The sequence below is a fragment of the Amphiura filiformis genome, chromosome 20, assembly GCF_039555335.1.
Source record: "Amphiura filiformis chromosome 20, Afil_fr2py, whole genome shotgun sequence".
Lineage (NCBI taxonomy): Eukaryota > Metazoa > Echinodermata > Ophiuroidea > Amphilepidida > Amphiuridae > Amphiura > Amphiura filiformis.
This window is the reverse complement of record NC_092647.1, coordinates 46,548,816-46,569,291: the sequence shown is the minus strand read 5'-3', so window position 1 is coordinate 46,569,291 and position 20,476 is coordinate 46,548,816. Positions and strand designations below refer to the sequence as shown.

At 37.6% G+C, this 20,476-nt stretch overlaps 1 protein-coding gene and 1 long non-coding RNA gene across 2 annotated transcripts in view; one reads left to right on the top strand and one right to left on the bottom strand.

Moving 5' to 3' along the window:
• Positions 1 to 20,476, bottom strand: part of LOC140141852 (uncharacterized) — a 625,910-nt gene that overhangs the window by 371,355 nt on the left and 234,079 nt on the right. The window lies entirely within an intron of this gene.
• LOC140142727 (uncharacterized) lies at positions 1,372 to 3,622 on the top strand. The gene is made up of 2 exons (XR_011857570.1): positions 1,372 to 1,655; positions 2,209 to 3,622. It is a non-coding gene; the product is annotated as an uncharacterized lncRNA (long non-coding RNA).

The window sequence follows — 20,476 nt, the reverse complement described above, 5'->3', positions numbered from 1 at the left end:
TTCATTCATAAAGCCATGTCGGGTCAATTGTAATGATTCTGATCGGTCGAATAAGACCACGTGCTTGTGGCGTGTGGGGTTCATGAATATTTAATGAGCAGCCTGACACGGTAAATAAAGATAACGGGGATCACCGAAAGTCCGATGCTATGGACTTTGCATGCTTAGTGGTGCCTGGCGTGCTAACTGGCTCCTTTAATTCTAACTTCGTACAGCGTGAATGGGGGTAGTTTGTTTCTTAAATAACAAAGTTACCCGGAAAGTTACAAGATTGACTTTCATCCAAAACATTCAGCATCCAGCCAATATTTGCAGGGCTGTCAACTTTTGAAATTGCTTGGCGTGAGACAGAGGCGTGCAGGATTTGCCGACTCAATGTTCATTTTGTACCATGATTATTTGAGCCACGGCGCTCGGGAATGTGAAAAGCGGGGGAATAAATTATTCATGACGATGCGTGAGATTTTACTCATTTTCCAGCTTTTTGTGTGAGATTTACACAATGTACTACCTAGGCTTGAGATTATAATACTAGTACCTTGGCGTGAGACCGTGAGAAAATGACCCAATGCGTGAGACTCACGACCAATGCATAAGAGTTGACAGCCCTGATATTTAATGAATCAATTTCTAAAGACAATGGCGTAGTCTCATGATAGAGCAGCTTTTCTATACTATGTATGGAACTGCTATTAATATCCCTCTAAAACTCCATGTGTGATATTATATCTCATCACAATTTAATCAATTATATTTCGGTCAATTGAATGTAAATTTGTATTTTTTTTTTTTTTGGACTAATTTGGCTGAGTATATAGCAAATGTGTAAAACTAAGGTTTGCCTATCTTAGAAATAGTTACTTGAGAACTTGGCATGCTCGAGAGCTTCGAAAACGTATTTTGGGTCAACCTGGGAGAAAAAAAATCCCAGGTGATGGTTCTTCCTGATGGATTCTAATTTCTAAAAAGTAATGTGGAAATACCTGCCCAACCATATAATACTCTTGATGATCCTGGATTTCTCGATGACACCAAATATTTTTGTCAGTTGTTTCAGAAAACTACCAAATGTGTAAGCGGGAATATTTATTTTGCTGATTTGAAGTTTAATTAATTTGTAACTTTATGTACAATTTGCTTTCAGATGCTGCTGAAAAGTGATCCAAATGCGGCAGGAATACATGTAGCAACTCATCAATGGCAACTCATCAAGAAGAAAATGCTGTACGTCATGCAAATGAGGAGTTCAGAATTCAGATTTTATAAAGAAGAATGTGAAAAAAGAACCTTGCTAATTTTGACTTGGACTGTTAAAGATCATGCAGATCTGGATCATGGTCATAAAACTTAACTTTAAAAGACCATTTTCTGATTCATGATTTCAAATGGATCCGTCAAAACTTCACATTGTGGCAATTAGTATGTGTGTCGTACTAATTATTGTTTAGAATACATGAGTGGCAAACTTAAGACTATTTTTCTCACTATTGGCCCCCAAAAAAGTCAAATTGCCCTTTCTGACCGATCAACAACTTTATGTGAAATAATCTGTATTAAGGTCACATGTGTTTGTTTTTACATTTGAATTTTCATTTGGTATCACACTCGCAAAATGTTTTACAGGTTTGTTATTTTTAACACACAACTCTTGATCAGTTTAAAATAAGGCTGGCATTTTCGGTAAAGATGTAAACGGTACCCGCCGAGATTACATTACCCGGTAGGAAATACCCTCCCGGTACCGAAATTCAAAAAGTTTTTATTTTTTCGGTTTTGTAGTGTCCCTGGACCTAGACCTAAATAACTAGGATCATTCATGGTTGACCTAAAAAAAATAAAAAAAAAAAAATTTCAAGATATTTTGTTATTTTAATATGAAAATTGATAATTTGTATTCATGTCATAGTCTATTAATGATTTCAAAATGCATTCAAATTCAATACATTTTGAAATCATTAATAGACTATGGCATGAATACAAATTATCAATTTTCATATAAAAATAACAAAATATCTTGAATTTTTTTTTTTTTTTTTTCAACAAACCTAACCTTTTCCGTATTCATTCCGTTCACGAGTGTGAATATGATTGAGTCACTGTGTGTTACCTTTTTTTTTTTTTTTTTTTTTAACATTTCAGTACCGGTTACCCGCCCGAAAATTGCGGCGGGTACCCGGGTACAAAATTACCCGAAAATGCCAGGCCTAGTTTTAAAAAAAAACCCTGTTGTTTGCCATTCTACATTGTATGTTGTGGTGAACCTGCATGTGGCAAAATGTATACACAAGTTTTCATGTCCGACCGACCTTGAGAGCTTTATTTAAAAAAGGGCAATACATTAACATATCAAAAAATACCTGTACATGGATCATCATTTAATCACATTGACAGTGAGCTACCTTTTATAGACCATTTCAAACCGATTCATTGAAATAATTTCTAAAATTATTTTGTTACTCCGAAAAATGACAGACATTTATTCATTTTAGTATTATATTGTGAAAAACCTCAGGTGTTAGCTCAATATGCTAGGAAAATGTTCAAATCGATGACCCCATGATCATTTTCCTGGTAACGCGATTGGACTCATTACATTTCCTGTTCGCCAATTTGACCCCCTAGCTTACTGAATAAATACCGCGCATGGAGCCTGATGTGTGATTGGGAGAGCAGGCAACACTCCTGGTTCAGAGAACCACCTTGGTTTTTTTTTAGATTTTGGTCTTTCAAAAATATTTGTCATATTGTTTAAAACTTGTATAAAAATGTTTTTTTTAATAAAAGGAAGTAGACTTATTGAGACCTACATTGGGAGTTACAAATGCCATAATTCTGTGTAGCTAAATTGCTTTGATTTGAAAAGAAAAAATCTGCCCGCTTGCATCTACTAAAGGAAACTTGTGGAGCACAACCAAACTTATATTATTTTTTTTGTGGGGTGAGAATTGGATATTAACTTAGAGAGTGACATTGTGTTTTGCTTATTACCAAAGTAAAGAGACCATTTTTTTCAAAAAAAAGTTGTATTTGAAGAGTTTATTTCCAAAACCTCTTATATCCACCCCAACATGACTTCCTCTTGCAGTTAATATAGATTAAAAATAATTCAAGTCTCATAAAATATGTTCCATTGTCGGTTACTTTCATTTGACGTATTCCACAATGTGTACAAAGTGATTAAAAGTGGGAATGAGTGACATGCAGAAGTGGACGGAAGAGGTTTTGGAATCAAAGAAGAATTTATTTCTTTGTTTTTCTTTTTTTCTTTATGTGTATATAGTATGACAGGGCCAGAAAGCAGTTCTAACAATTGTAGAATTTGAATTTGTTGATAATTCTATTCCAAATTTCATTTAGCATGAACATTTTCCATTTAAAGGGAATTTTGAAAATTGGTTTCTTTACTGTGACCTTAGCTGCAAATGAGTAACATGTCAGAATGGATGTAAGAGGTTTTGGAAATGGGCTCTACATTTTTAGAAACAAAGCAACTTTCAAACTCTATGGTCTGCTATTAGGGTTAGGTCTGAAGGGCCTTATTCAAGGATGTTAGTGTAACTTACCTGATGTTGTTGTTTTGTGTTAGATATTAAGACTTAAAGAAAACACGAAAGTTAAGAGATATCAACTTTCTGGTATTGGCTGTTTATTGTCTTCCAAGATCTTCAAAGGCTTTTGTAGGATAGATTTCATACAAATACTTAACGCATAACTATTTCTTGACACTGTTTGCCAGGATTAATGATACCACTGCCATCCAGGATTGATCATGGACAATTTGACCATGGTTTAACATGTTTTTGGAATATGGCACCATTGCCATCCATGGATGACCATGGTCAAACATGAACAGTTTTGACTATGGTTGACCATGGTCAAAAGTTAACCATGCTTGACCATGGACAATTTGACCATGGTCAACCATGGTTAAACATGATCATATGACCATGGTTGACCATATTGGGGGGGGGGGGGTAGAAATGGCACCATTGTCATCCATGGTTGACCATGGACAATTTGACCATGGTTGACCATGTTTTTGAAAAATGGCACCACTGCCAACCATGGTTAAACATGAACAGTTTTGACCATGATTGACCATGGTCAAATATGGACAATTTGACCATGGTCAACCATGGTTAAACATGATCATATTGACTATGGTTGACCGTGTTTTTGAAAAATGGCACCACTGCCAACCATGGTAGACCATGGTCAAACATGCAAAGTTTTGACCATGGTTGACCATGGTCACTTTAGATAGACCATGGTTGACCATGGTCTCTGGCCGTGGTGCCATTTTTCAAAAACATGGTTGATCATAGTTGACCATGGTCAAAAACATGGTTGACCATGGTTGACCACGGTTGTTGAACCATGGTTGACCATGGTTAACCATGGTCAAACATGCAAATTTTTGACCATGGTTGACCATGGTCACTTTAGATAGACCATGGTTGACCATGGTCTCTGGCCGTGGTGCCATTTTTCAAAAACATGGTTGACCATAGTCAAAAACATGGTTGACCATGGTCAAAATCATGGTTGACCATGGTCAAAAACATGGTTGACCATGGTCAAAACCCTGGTTGTTGAACTATGGTTGACAATGGTTCAACCATGGTCAAACATGCTAAGTTTTAACCATGGTTGACCATGGTCACTTTAGATAGACCATGGTCAAAAGGTTAACCATGGTTGACCATGGTCTCTGGCCGTGGTGCCATTTTTCAAAGCATGGTTGACCATGGTTTGACCATGGTCAAAACCCATGGTTGAACCATGGTTGACCATGGTTAACCATAGTTCAACCATGCTTTTTTCGCATAGGAAAGCCTATGGCATATCATAATTCGGAACAGGTGTATGAACCAAGGCTTGAACCAGTAACCAGGCAGTAAATATGCAGTGGAATTAAAACTTTACTTGGTTTCTTTACTAGTTCGGGCAACCTGTAGATCAGCATAGTTTTGCTGTAGTCATGTAAGTACAAATACTGCCAGGGCTTCAACCCGGGGCTTCAAGTAGCCCATGCAAAAATATAGGAATAATATAGGAACATTTGGAATAAAAATATAGGACAAATAGGCCTGTAGGATAGCAGAAGTCAAATATAGTGGCTATTAGAGACCAGTAACTATTGTTAAAGGGGAAAGTCCCAACCGAAAGTTCAACTGAAGCATTTTAGGGGAGAATAAAGTGTGCTATGTTAGATATAAAGATCATATCTTCCACAGGGGGTGTATGGATTTCAACTGGAATAGCCCATATTTTGTGGGCATATAGGAGTTGAAGCCAGCTGAAATAGTGAATTAATCCAGGTGTGTTGATGAACTTGAAATGGTTGCCAGAATGTCACATGAGGTGTGCTCAAGCAAATCAGTCTGAACTCAGTTTCTTATAGGATTGTAAACATTTTGCAGAGAACCACATTGGATTTGGACAATCAGTTCAAAAGATACGAGCAGTTAAAGAGTTTCCAAAACAATAGGAAACAAAAGGAAATTACTTCGTTTGATTAGCTATATATATTTCCAACTATCCGACTAATTTTGCTTGATCACATCACATAATATACCCATATAGCCAAGATATGCAAGTAACCAGTGACACCTCCACCCAATCTCCCCACACACACATCTTCAGTTGCAGATCAAGTCATGGACAAAGATGATTATATCTTGCCATCATCAATAGCCAGTGGCAGCGCCACAGGGGGAGGATTCCCCAGTCAGAACTCTTGCCCCCTTGTTTCCCCCAGAAAAACCTGAAATTAAGACATTTTTGTTGATTTTGCCCCCCCCCCGGAAACTCACTTTGAACAAAAAAATCCTGGTGCCGGTACTGTCAATAGCCCCTGGAATCATTCATGCAATATTTGCTAGAATTCACAGTTAGAATATTTTGCAGTCAAACCATTAGATCTGAGCTTTAAAGATGTGCAGCACAAGGATTTTTCTTTTCTTAAATTCCTAATGATTTTGTACATTGCACTCCACGATTGCAGGCCTAATATATAAAATAGCTACAGGTGCCTGGAAATCAAAACTTGAAATTAAAATTAAAGCAAATGCTTCAACATACCCCTAAAATCTCTAAACTTAAATCAAATTCACCTAAAGTTTGCACTCACCTCCTGAAGCAAGACTGCTCAAGATATTACCAACTGCAAATATTTTCCTCTTTTCTTCTTTCCCAGAGACAAAATTCCAAGTTTACAAAATGGTATTTCACATTTTTTCACAAATTTTGTAACTATAACACAGACTGCTCTGGCAAGGAAATAAAGCTTCCTTCAGTGTTTCTAGATTAAGTTGCTAAGGGTAATATGCAGGGATATGATTGAGGACTTTAAAAAAATCCTGAAATGACTTGGTTGCTATCAAAACAATACAGAAAATCGAGAGAGCAGAGTGACCGGAGTATCGCGATTAACGGCGGGGGATGCAGGGGTCCGCTTAAGCAGGAATGTAAGTTGGCCTGAAGAAAAAATCCTGAAAATCTGGAAAAAAATCTGGAAAAGGCGCATGAATTTGGGCTAAAAAGCCCCCAAAACGGGCTGATAATAAATAAAAGTGCGGAAATTTGGACACAAAAAAATCCTGAATTCAGGATTAATCCTACAAACTTACATCCCTGCTTAAGGTTTGAAGCCTATTTGAAGGCTCAAGGAGAGCTATTTTGGGCATGAATTTCAAGAAATTATATAGGCCTATACATTAATATACATTGCATCAAAAACTCATGAAGCACATTACCATTAACCAAAAAAATATCATTTTATTCTTTTTTAACATTAACAAAAATCCGGGAGGAAATTTTAAAAATCTGGAAATCCAGAAAAATGCCTGACTAATTATAATGTATTTTATGTTTTTCATTATTTTGCTATACTCATTGTAGTTGTGACCAATACGCATAAACAAACGCACATAATTCACTTCCCACTATGTAAAATATCACTTTGATCATGGATACCCAATTATGAAATAAACTTATTATCCATTATTAAAAACCTTTCTCCATAGCAACCAAACTGCATTGTACTCATCGGCTGCCAATTTCAGTCATTGTTTTATTAGCGAAGATTTCAAGTTAAATAACAGCTTGGGGTTAGTGTACTATTTTCTCTACATTTCATGCTCCACTGCAATGTCCTTATTAACTACCGACTGTTACTGGTAGCTCTGTACAGCAGGTGTAAATTCTATCCCATCATGCTTACTCTTACTGTACTGAAACACGTTTAGCAGCGGCGCTACAGGGGGCAAAAATATTTTTCTTGCCCCCCCGTTTGTCCCCCACTTTTGAGGAAAAAACCCTAAATTACGTAATTTTCCACTTTTTTTGCGTCAATTTTGCTTAAAATTTGTAGATTTTGCCCCCTGAAATTCACTTTGCCCCCCATCCCCTACCCCCAAAAATTCTTGGTGCCGCCACTGATGCTTAGACCATGATGCGACATGCTTATCCTATTAGCAATAGAGCATAATAGTTACTAGAGTGTGTTACTAAGGGAAAAGATGATTTTATCACATCACTGTTGTTTTAATGACAAGCCAACAAGTCAGTAACTTGATTTCTTTTCAGATCTTGAAAGAAACAAACAATTATTATGTATACATGACTTACATCCACCTCCTGATCTCATGGCACAGTTAAATCTTAAAATCACATTTTTTTACTACCGTATTTGAATTCTGGTAGGGCAAATATAGATTTGGTATAAAATGTGCAAAATATTTTGCTTGTTTGTAATTCAAGTTAGATTCTAACAATTTATTTTGATTAACTTACATTAATACTTTTTATTGATGGTATTTTTGCTGGTATTAATTATCCATAAATTGTTGGTCTCACCAAGCATATCAAAGTCCTGTCCATGTCTATTGTTTAAGGGAAAACAAATTTATAACAACAAATTTAAATAAATCCAAGTAAGGTAAATCATCCACAGAAGGGAGCTGGGTAACAACAAATTTACACATTTTGTCCTATTTATAATTCTTTCTATGCATAATATAGTGGGAGGGCGAGTTGGCGCAGCGGTAGTTCCCTCGCCTTGCACCACTGAGGTCCCGGGTTCAAGTCCCGGCGCGGCCCAAGGACTCATGTGCACTTGGTTTATCCTGATTCCATGCTCGCTCTCGCAGGTTTTCTCCGGCATCTCCGGTTTCCTCCTGTATCGCAAAAATCAGTGACTAGTTGTTTGGTTATCAAAAACTTCCTTCACCCAATGGAATTTGGGGAGCTGCACAGATAATTGGTGGATGTTACATCTAAATGCAGATAGGTGTGCACTGTTCGGCAGCAACCTAGTTGATGCGATCTGATTGTGATGATTCACCATTGCAGCGAAATTACAGCGCTTTGAGTTCTCTAAGATCTGGAGAAAGGCGCTTTATAAATCCAAAATTTATTTATTTATTTATTTATATTTTTTCTAAGAATTCTGACAAATGTGCAATCAACATCTGGCTCCACACATATCAACAAGCTTCCATCAGGAAAAAAAACCACATCAGAAAACAATTCATTACACATTTTGAATCATTCAAATGCCCATTTTATATCAAATTTATTAACATTGATTTACTAAGCATGTTTCCACTAATTTGGATGCATTTTACAAACAAAACAATTAAAATGTTAAATTTACAATTTTTTTACAATGATTTTGTGGTCAGCAGATTGAGCAGACAACACAGTACAACACTACATTTGTGCTGAACAGGTTACTATATGCTCACGTTGATGAATGGGTTCCATTTGTATGGTGACAATGAGAAAACATCTAGATCAATTTATTGTGTTAATTAATGAGATAATAAGGACAATGAATTTTATTTTCTTAAGGTTATAATATAATGCTTTGTTTTGTGATATTGACATCTGCTCCTGCTGATTATACTTTAGATAATTGAAGCATGTTTTTCTTTCTTTTTAATTTTTTTAATTTGTGGTTACATTATTCCATCACCTATGCATTGTGGTACTTTATGTTAGGCAAAAAAAAAAAAGGTTTGTCTCAAAGCTCACGAGAAATTTAAAAACAAATGCGAAATGCTAAAAGTCTGATTTTTGCCGATTTTTTCTGGAAAAAAAAAAAACAAATTTTGAAATAAAAAAATTTCCGCATTTGTTTTTTGTCAAATCGTGGGATTTTACAAAGCGCGCGCAAGCTTTGAGACGAACCTTTTTTTTTTTTTTTGCCTTAAGGGATTGACCATTAGTCAGTGGCATGGGGGGAGGAGCAGCTTCCCCTTCCACTGTGAGAAGTCTTGCCTCACGCTGTGGGATGTTGGCCACCGTGATATTTAAAACCTTTAGGCCTTTATGTACTTAATCCAGTTTTGATTATTTCCATCAAAGCTTGCCTCTTTGTTGGAAAAAAAAAAAAATCCCTTTGTTTTGCTTTTCATTTTTACATCAACGGCCTTCCATGCTAGTGGCGGATCCGTGCAGGGGCACACCCGGACCATGCCCCTTTTCAATGGTCCATGAATTGGCTTGAATTCGGCATTTATTTTTAATTTTTTCCAAATACTGAGGGGCGCAGACACCCTCCCTCCGCGTATGGATAAAGAAGTCAATATGCTTCTTTTTTTTGGACCAGGCGCGGATCCAGGTGGAAGGGCACACTGGCCCATGCCCGCCCTTCACGGCTAGAAAATGAGGAAAGGAGAGAAGAGGAAGGGCGAAAATGAGAGAAAGAAAAGAAGAGAAAATGGAGAAGACCGGGTGAGAAGAAGGGGAAAAATATTTGTATGCAATTGAGTGGGCCCAAGCCTATATTTGTCTGTGATTATTTTAGGCATTGTTGAAGGCGGGTCCTCTGCCCAAAAGCCTGTGAAATTACTGCGGGGTCGCCGATACGATACGCAGGGCCCGTCACATTTTATCACCAACATCAGTATTACAACAGACTCAATGCCGACTTCAACACCAACCCATGCATGCTAGGCCTAATAAAGTGTCAGTTGGGCCCAGTCCCGGCACAAGTGTAATATTTAAAATTTTGCAAATTGAGTTTGGGGCCTTTTTTGTTGTTTTAAGCAATGATAAAAGTGTAAAAATGATCTTCAAAGGGACCTTCATTTTGCAAAATGTTCTAACTTCTGAGGGGAGCCTAACAGGTGACCGTTTTTCTGTTTTGGACATCCGTTACACTTTATGTTTTAACATGTTTAAGCTATATAATTAGGCCTACAGTAATAGTGAATAATGGTCTACGAGTGGCTTCATTTGTGCCTTCATTTTCACACATTTTCTAACTTCTGGGGGGGCTGGGGACATCTGTCCTCAGACACCCCGATGCATATGCATCAGTTGCCATTTGCACTTCTGCTTTGGACACCAGGCCCTTGTCGACAAATGACTTCAAAATAGTATTAAAATTTTCCACCAAATGGTTTCAATTGGGCCTTCATTTTGCAAAATTTTCCAACTTCTCAGGAGGAGACATCCCCCCTCTGCATATGCATAAAGAAGTTGCCATTTTCACTTCTGCTTTGGATACCAGACCCTTTATGTTTAAAGCAAACAAATTGTTGACGAATGACTTCAATTGGGCTGTCATTTCACAAATTTTCTGCTTTTTCAAATTAAAACTTTACACAATAGTGCCAAAATGGTTCACCAAATGGCTTCAATTAGGTCTTCATTTTGCAAAAGTTTCTCCCCCTCAGACACCCCCTGCATATGCATAAAGAAGTTAAACTTTTTCTCTTCTGTTTTGAACACCCGACCCTTTATGTTTAAAGCAATAATTTAAAACTTGTCGACAAATGACTTCAATTGGACTGTCATTTCGCAAATTTTCAGGTTTTTTATTAAAATTTTACACAATACCGTAAAATGGGGTAACTTTGGGCACTTTTCAGAGTTTTTAAACCACTGCTTCCAAACAAAACCAATTATATTTCTAATTAACTCTTTTTTGTGACATTAGGGTTCCCTTCTACACCTTGAAGTTGAAAAAGATTTTATAATAATTTTGTAAGGGTGCCCTAGGGGTTAAAAATGACCTGACCAAAGTTACCCCGCCTTTGGGGCAACTTTGGTCACAGTATTACATTCCATGAAGGAAAAAAATCAAAAAATTGATCTTCGCTGAACTAGGGCAAGTTGTTGTTTTTTGTGACATTTGACACCTTGCAAAATTAATCAAACACACATCCTTGCTCACAAATATCGATTTTTATTTTTCTGAAAAAATGTAAAAAATGCTGATTTTGGTCAAAAATCCGCTTTTTAAATGTAAATTTCAAGGAAATTACACATGAGCGACTATTATTTCTTTCAAACATATTTCTTAACAAATTGACACCAAATATGACTAAAAACAATATTACTGTACGAAAATATGACCATTTAAAAAAATATATTTGACCAACCAAAGTTACCCCGCTGACCGAAGTTACCCCATTTTACGGTAATAGTGCCAAAATGGTCCACCAAATAGCTTCAATTAGGTCTTCATTTTGCAAAAGTTTCTCACTTCTCAGGGGGGCACATCCCCCCTCAGACAGACGCCGCTGCCGTGCCTATCATTCTAAGTTTATGCCCCCCCCCCCTTTTCAAAAATCCTGGATCCGCGACTGCACTGAAGCATGGCATATCCCATTCTACCATTTCAGACACTTGATGCAGAATTCTACTTCATAAAATTTGATCCAATTCAGATCAAATATGATCCGATTCAGATCAAATTTGAATTAGGATTCCAGGTTAATTTGAATCTGAACTGGATCTAGATCAGTTTTATGCAGGCTTTTTTTGTTAGTGAATTATTACCAATCAGGCAGAAATATCAAATAAATGAAGGATGATAACTGATATAGAAAGTCCTTTACTGATATAGAAGAGTAATAAAGCTTGACCTAGTTTAGAAGTACATTTGTAGTCAAGTTAGTTTAAAATTGTTATTTTCCAGTAATGTACTATTTACAAAATGGGCCACCATACTTAACTAGGAATCCCCCCAGAGCAGTTGGGTGAACCAAACCTGCCTGGTTATCAAATTAATCAATGACAAGGTTATCTCTGAATTTGACAGGTGCTTATTGATGTTTTAATGTTATTGCATCAATTAGCGCCTGTTGAGTCAGAGATAACCTGTCACTGATTAATTTGATAACCAGGCAGGTGTGGTCCACCCCAGAAGAACTGCTCTATTGGGGCTTCCTCTTTAACATGTTTTTTATTATTAGGTGCGTTCAAATTGTTGGACGTACGCCCAGCTGAACTCGGTCAGTGCACGCCCAGCTGAACTTAGTCAGCGCAAGTTGCTATAAAGTAGGACAAGTCTAAAATTAACCACAATGCATCAGATGTCACCCATATTGAAATAAATTTGATTTTCGAATAACACAACATAATATTAAATTTTATTGAAACAGCATTGAAATTGAATCAAGAATTTCAAGAAACAACACTCAAATCTTTTGATAAACAATAGAAAAATGTGCATGCCTATTTTTGCCATCTTTCAACAGCTTAAATGCATCACACATTACCGTGACGACCTATTTTAGATGTACACGGCCAGTCATGGAAACCAATCTATTGTATTGTAAAGGATGTTTCACTGTAATGCTCATTCTAGTAAAAGCAATTAATATTACTGGATTAAAATTAACAGTCAAAGTGTAACTGGAGCATGCATAAATCTCAATAGCTGAATAATAACAAAATAAAAGAGGTTAGGCCAATTAAATAAAAAAACAAGTTTGAATTATCTGGTTTAAGGTGGCTGCACAACAAATGTTTGTAAATGCAAACAATTTGCAAATAAGCTCATTAACATTCATAAATATGCAAATAACCTGACATAAACCTATACAGCACAAAAGGTGATTGTAGTCTATCATTCTACTAAGTAAGAACTAGAAGTTAATTGCATGTAGGCTACAGAATGGATTAATGGAATTGCAGACAGAATATGCAAATAACCCACAGAATTAAAACCAGAGAACCAGGACTCGACCGCCATCTTGATACAGGCATGGAGCAAAAATTGGGGGTATTCGGTTTCCCTCGGAATGCGCTCGAGGCATTCGTTGTCATGCAAGCACGACATGGATGGTGGGCGCATTTGAGAGACGCACTTGATGCGACCTGCACGCGAGTACCAAGACGCTTCAGATGAGACGCAGTTTTGTTTTCGTTCGTCTCCGGCGCACCGTCGGCAAGGACCTGAATACCCCAATTTTCTCCCCATAGCTGACGGTAGCGATTATGCGTGGCGGTATAGGGAGTCCCGGTTCTCCTTCTCTAATTCTGTGAAATAACCTCATTAATATTCATAAACATGCAAGACTATTGATAGACTATACAGCCCATATGGATATCATGCTCTACCATCATACCAAGTTTGATATATTGGATGGCTTGAAGGCGATACCAGATTATATTGGATGAGCTATGAAAATATCGGACAAGATGAAGTTGAATCCAATATATTATGGTATCAACCAAAAGGCATCCAATATGTGTATTCTAAATTGAAATTCAAAATAACAACAACAACATTGTGAAAAAGAATGTCAACATTTTTATGGAAAAAATTTTTGGTCAGAAATGTGATTTTTGGTTAGAAATGTGACTTTTAGTCAATGTTATTTACGGTCAAAAATGAGATTTTTGGACACATTATACTCACCATCAGGTCACCATACTCTATCAGCCTACCAAGTTTGATATAAAATTGGACAGATTAAGCATGATACAAGAACATATGGAAAGGTTTCTATACAAAAACGATTCTCTTTTAAATCATCATGCACACAGTTTCCACTTTGATACACCTGAGCACACATTTTCGTCCAAAAGTTCTCAGGCAAGCAGTGAATTGTCTCTGCACAATCTTTGATTACACTACACGGTTGAGTGCATAGCAATGTAAGAGCTGTGGAGCTTCTAGCTGAAAAATGGGCCTCTTTCATTGGTTTTTGTCGAAACCTCAAGTGTTCCCTTCATCCAATCAGAATTTTTTTATATCAAACGAAAACTAACACTTTTCGTCACTAGGTCAACAGATAATGCAATTCATTGTTATAGCAAGGCGAATGTGGAAACTCTGTTGAAAACTACCTATCCAAGCACATTTTTTTGACCAAAATGTAGGTTCTAAAAGTCAAAACCTCAAGTGTTCCTTACAATATTTTTCAAATTTTATGTCATTAAATGAAAAAGCACACTTATATTGTCCATATAAGTTGATAGAAGCGCCCTCATAAAGTGCTGCAGGCTTGTTTACATCGTCTATCTTTTAGTCATTAATTTGATGTGTTCTGGATATTTATACTTGTTTGAACTGCTTTGTATATGAACTGTAAGTACACACAGACGCTGATGAACTGAGAATAATTTTATAATCGTTAGCTGTTTTGGTGATTTTCCGGAATAAATCTCTTCGTACAGACTCTATGCATCACGTACTGTACAACGGCAATTGGTGCCCATGTAAACCTATAATCCGCTATATTGAACCATTCGTCAATTGCTATCATGCGACCTTTTCTATATGGAAGAGAATCGTTATATCTGTTGCGTAACAAAGTGATTAAGAACAAAAACTATAAGTTACAGCCGTCAAAACATCAGCAGTTGAAAGAATTAAATATAGCAAAAAAGACTCGTAGAGGATGTAGAGCTGGCAAAAACAACCGCCGGCCTATACAAGTTTGCGTATCAAATCGCAGTCAATCCAACATTGAGACTGAAAAACAAAAACTTTCAAAAAACTTGATTAATATTAAACTGCATAAAGACGCTTCTACCGCTAAAGTTATTTTAAAGAGCAAAATTGCAGCATGGAACGCACAATCTATGTCGACCAAATCTGCTGTTATATGCGACTATATTGTTGATCACAATTTAGATATCTTAGCAATTACCGAGGCATGGTTTAAAGGCGATGTCCGCGATGATCATGTGCTAGCCGATATATCCACTACCCTCCCGGACTTTGTCATTCATCAATTACCTAGGGTAGGAAAAAGAGGAGGTGGTATCTGTGTTATTTTGAGGAAAGGATATGATGTCAAATATGTTACTCATAAGTTCAATACCTATGAATGCTTGGAACTCTCCGTATCAAGTAGTCAAAGAGATATTCTGCAGCATTAGACACTTCAAAGACTGAATACCACTGCGCTCAAATTGCAGCATGTGATACACGGCAAATGTTCCAACTGGTCAATAAACTTTCTGTCCATAAGCCATGTAAGGTTCTCCCTTCTCATAATTCTAAGCAGGATCTGGCAAACCGTTTCAGCAAGTATTTTGATGAGAAAATTCGCAACATTCGCGTCGCGCTGGACTTGTCTGTCGGTACGACTATTGAAACATCCCAGAGAACTGAAAAATCGTGCAACAGCAGTTTTGACAGCTTCAATCTAGTAACCTGTGATGATGTTCTGGACATAATCAAGAAATCACGTGTGAAAACATGTCCGCTTGACCCCCTGCCAGCATGTCTCATTAAAGATCACTTGCAGTGTTTGTTACAGTCAATCACGGCCATAGTGAATGCTTCTCTGAATTCAGGGACGTTTCCAACTGCTTTGAAGCAAGCTCTTGTTACCCCCCTGCCGAAAAAGGCAAACCTTGATGTTGAGGACTTGAAGAACTTTCGTCCCGTCTCTAACCTCCCTTTCCTTGGAAAGACTATAGAGCGTGCAGCCGTAACCCAACTTCAAGGTTACATCAAGAATAACAACTTGTACAATCAAACGCAATCGGCATATCGTCAATTCCACAGTGTTGAAACCGCTATTGTTCGTGTAACCAATGATCTTCTTAATGCCGTCGGCGCCCATGGTGAAGCAATCTTGATTCTACTGGATCTGTCATGGCGTTTGACACCGTGGACCATACCATCTTGCTCCATAGACTAAAAACGCGGTACGGTGTTAAAGGAACAGCTCATCGATGGTTCGCATCATATTTGGAGAAACCACAACAGTCTGTGGTCATTGAAAGCGAGAGATCTAATCCGACTGATCTCGACTGGGGCTTGCCGCAAGGTTCCGTCGTGGGACCAGAGATGTTTGTTATCTATTCTGCTCCTATCGAGGACATAATAAAAGAACATGGCCTATCTAGTATATCTTATGCTGACGACACGCAGCTTTATGTGTTGATTAAGCCTTCCAACCGTGACAGTGCACTTGATAAGCTCGCGAACTGTATCGAGGACATACGACTGTGGATGACCGAGAACAAGTTGATGTTAAACAACTCAAAGACTGAGCTATTACATGTCACCTCAAAGTTTGCAAGGAATGTCCCCAATGTTGACATCACTATTGGTAATAGCACCATCACTCCTTCTCAGGAAGTCCGCGACCTCGGTGTAACACTCGACAAAGGTCTTACAATGAGTGCTCATATTAATGCTGTTTGCAAAAAAGCTTCTTATGCCATCTATAGAATCGGCAAATTGAGACGCTACTTGGACGCGGAGAACACTGAGAAACTCATTCACTCGTTTGTCACATCCAGGATTGATAATTGCAATAGCATCCTATATGGACTCCCTGACAAAGAACTCAATAAACTGCAAAGAATCCAAAACACCGCTGCTAGAGTTGTCACCTTAAGCAGAAAGCACGATCATATTACACCAGTAATGGTTCAATTACACTGGCTGCCGATCCGACAGAGGATCGTTTTCAAGCTCATGCTTTTAACATACAAGGCACTGAACGGCGAGGCCCCTGTTTACATTTCGGACCTTATAGAAACATATCAACCATCTCGGACTCTCAGATCGGCCTCACAATACTTACTACAGGAAGCTCCCGCGAAATCCAAAACATACGGTAGGAGTTTCTCAGTGGCTGCACCAAGACTTTGGAACCGGCTTCCTCTTGCCATTCGCAATTCGCAGACAACATCTCAATTCAAATCACGTTTAAAAACTCACCTTTTTAATGAAGCATTTAACAACTGAGCGTACTCATGTTCCGTTTCTGTACATTTGCTCATCGGAATTTTAAACTGTTTTTATCTGACATTGATTGCTTATACTATTTTGTCAATTTTTACCTTGTATGATATGTAGTTGTATAATAGGGTCTTGTTAGCTTGTGTTTATTTGATATGCCTTTGCAGGCTTGCTGTATGGTTTTTAATGTATGAATCTGCTTATTTGTCATTTGTATTTTTAAGATGTTGTTTAATGTTCTCTAGATTTTTATGTGTTCAATGTAAAGCGCATCGATGCCATGCTTTATGCGCTATATAAATTCTTGTTTATTATTATTTATTACTAGTGTCACTAGAATGAGCAATGGCCAATTCTCTTTAAATTGCAAATCTTGTGCAAAAAGTTACTATTTTCGCCTGTTTTGTCATACGGTTGTAAATTCAATGAACTATGACTTTGCTAAAGAGTGCTTACAAATTGATATGTATATCGGTCAGTTTTTGATATTTGAAAACTCTAGCAAGACTGATAGTTTCATGTTTCATGAGAAAAATCAGTCTAATTTGACCATTATTATGTTTTCAGAATAATTAGCCTTCAAAAATATGCAAATGCAGCAACACAAAGATGTATAATGAAAGATTATGAAAACATAATAATGAAGTTAATCGGTTACTGTGCGTAGGCTGCAGATAGAGTGGATTAATGATTTTGCTTCTGCCCACCCTGCCAGTCAACCAACATACGAACCAGACAGCCAATCATCTGCACCGTAACATAAGCCCTTCAACAGGTGTTTAGACAATAATAAGCGCGCACTATCTGTTTTGAGGTCATTGCGTGAAATTGGTTTTGGGCCAAGGTTTTTAGACCTGTCCGCCTCAGAGAGCATGATTTAATTCATGGAACAGTCTGTGAAGCTCAGATAACAGGTCTCAAGTCTTGTACTTGTGTGGATAAGCAGGACAGTCTGTGTAGCTCAGTGGTTAGAGCATCGGACACATAATCCGAAGGTCTGGGGTAAAGTCTCAGCGCAGGCTGTGACTGGAATTTTTTCTCTGGCTTATTTGCATATTCATGTTATGCTTTGCTTGTGTGTGGATGATTTTCCTTTCCCCTGTACTGTCTTACTACTTGGGAAAATAGGGATAGTCCCTGTTAACTAGAACATTGGCAGTAGGGACAGTCCCTGTTAACTAGAACATTGGCAGTAGGGACAGTCCCTGTTAACTAGAACATTGGCAGTAGGGACAGTCCTGTTAACTACAACATTGGCAGTAGGGACAGTCCCTGTTAACTAGAACATTGGCAGTAGGGACAGTCCCTGTTAACTAGAACATTGGCAGTAGGGACAGTCCCTGTTAACTAGAACATTGGCAGTAGGGACAGTCCCTGTTAACTACAACATTGGCAGTAGGGACAGTCCCTGTTAACTAGAACATTGGCAGTAGGGACAGTCCCTGTTAACTAGAACATTGGCAGTAGGGACAGTCCCTGTTAACTACAACATTGGCAGTAGAGACAGTCCCTGTTTTAACTAGAACATTGTCAGTAGGGACAGTCCCGTTAACTAGAACATTGGCAGTAGTGACAGTCCCTCCCCGTTAACTAGAACATTGGCAGTAGTGACAGTCCCTGTTAACTAGAACATTGTCAGTAGGAACAGTCCCCGTTAACTAGAACATTGGCAGTAGTGACAGTCCCTGTTAACTAGAACATTGGCAGTAGGGACAGTCCTTGGAAACTAGAACATTGGCAGTAGGGACAGTCCCTGTTAACTAGAACATTGGCAGTAGGGACAGTCCTTGGAAACTAGAACATTGGCAGTAGGGACAGTCCCTGTTAACTAGAACATTGGCAGTATGGGCTGTTAACTAGAACATTGGCAGTTGTGACACTCCCTGTTAACTAGAACATTGGCAGTAGGGACCAGGGACAGTCCCCGTTAACTAGAACATATTACTGCTTCCTGTATACCTGTATTAAATTATATTCTATGGTGATAAAATAAAGAAACAAGAAACTGAGAAACATATTTAACACACATATATTGTTTTCATTATGTCCAATACTTAAATAGTGTTATTTTTATTATGATAAATATATTTTTTCACATCATGTCTCTTCAGGAGAAAGCTATTAGTCTGATAGAGCAGGCGGTGGGTGGCATGATAGAGAGAGGCGGCAAAATTGCTCAGCCAGTATGGCACTTTCCATACAAATGGAACACGAAAAGAAAATCGGGACTGAATTTCGCAGCTGCCGTGATCACTGGTAATCGCCATTCAATTTGCACACTGAGTGATCGGAGCCTAACCAACACAGCGAATTTAAAACCGTCACAGCGACTCTCACCCAGTAGTAATCAAATTTTACTGTATTTTTAAAATTCATTTGAAGATTAGTTTTGTGGGGTTCATTATCGAACCCTAACGGTTTTAGCTTGTATTAATATTATTTATTAACATAGGCCTACTTGTTTGGCCTCACGCGTTTTAAAATTTGAAATAATCCCATTCAATTACATGGCTGACAAAGGAAATTTACTGAATTTAGAGAATGCACGGTGTTCACCACCTGAAAATTGCATTAATTTCATTATGTCCAACACTTATATAATAGTTAAATAGTGTTATTTTTATTATGATAAATATATTTTTTTACATCATATCTCTTCAGGGAGAAAGCTATTATAGAGCATTAAAATTGCATTTGTTTCCAAATGGATTAAAGCCATACATTTTTTTTTTCAATTTTAATTCTTTGCACTTGCATCTTTTACTTCCAATTTTCATATATTATTTGTTTCTCGCATTATCTTATGCCCTAAGGTGAAGAGTATAAGCCACCTCATTCTTCAGTAAATTTGAAATTAGTATATATTCTTGATGAAAGAATATTAGTGATAACCAAAGAGCTTTTAAATAGAAATAGAGTCGCAATAGATTATATAATCTTTTGTTCGTTTGATGCCGATTAGAAGTTGCGACAGGCTATTCATAAAAGTGGTACCATTGTTTGAATAAAGAGGTTCCGCCATTAAATTGGTCACTGATCCGGCATCATATTAACGCTCTACACAACAGGTGAGTATCAATAAGTGACCACACTACAGTCATGTGTAAGGGCAGTCATGTGTAAAGTGGTACCATTGTACTCACGTATCCCAAATGTGTGCTTGTGTGGGTCTGAAATCTATAAGGAGGCTTTATCTGTCGATGCAATCATCTTTACCACCCACCTGACGTTAGGTTGTTCATTTAAATAAATTGAATGCTCTTGTTGATCGATTACACATTAGAATGTATGAAGGCTGCCATATCCAGTCCATATATCTATATTACACATAATGGTAATCGCTATACGTATACATGTAAGTATAAGTATAGGCCTATAAAGGTTGTTTTTAAGAAATGTCCATTTTATTTTATTTTAAGAAGGAGATTGGTATAGAAATAGTGGCGTACCCAAAGAGGGGAGGGGTTCGGGAGGGCAGATTCACCTCTGTGAGAAGTCTTGGGAGGGAGGAGGAGGAAGAGG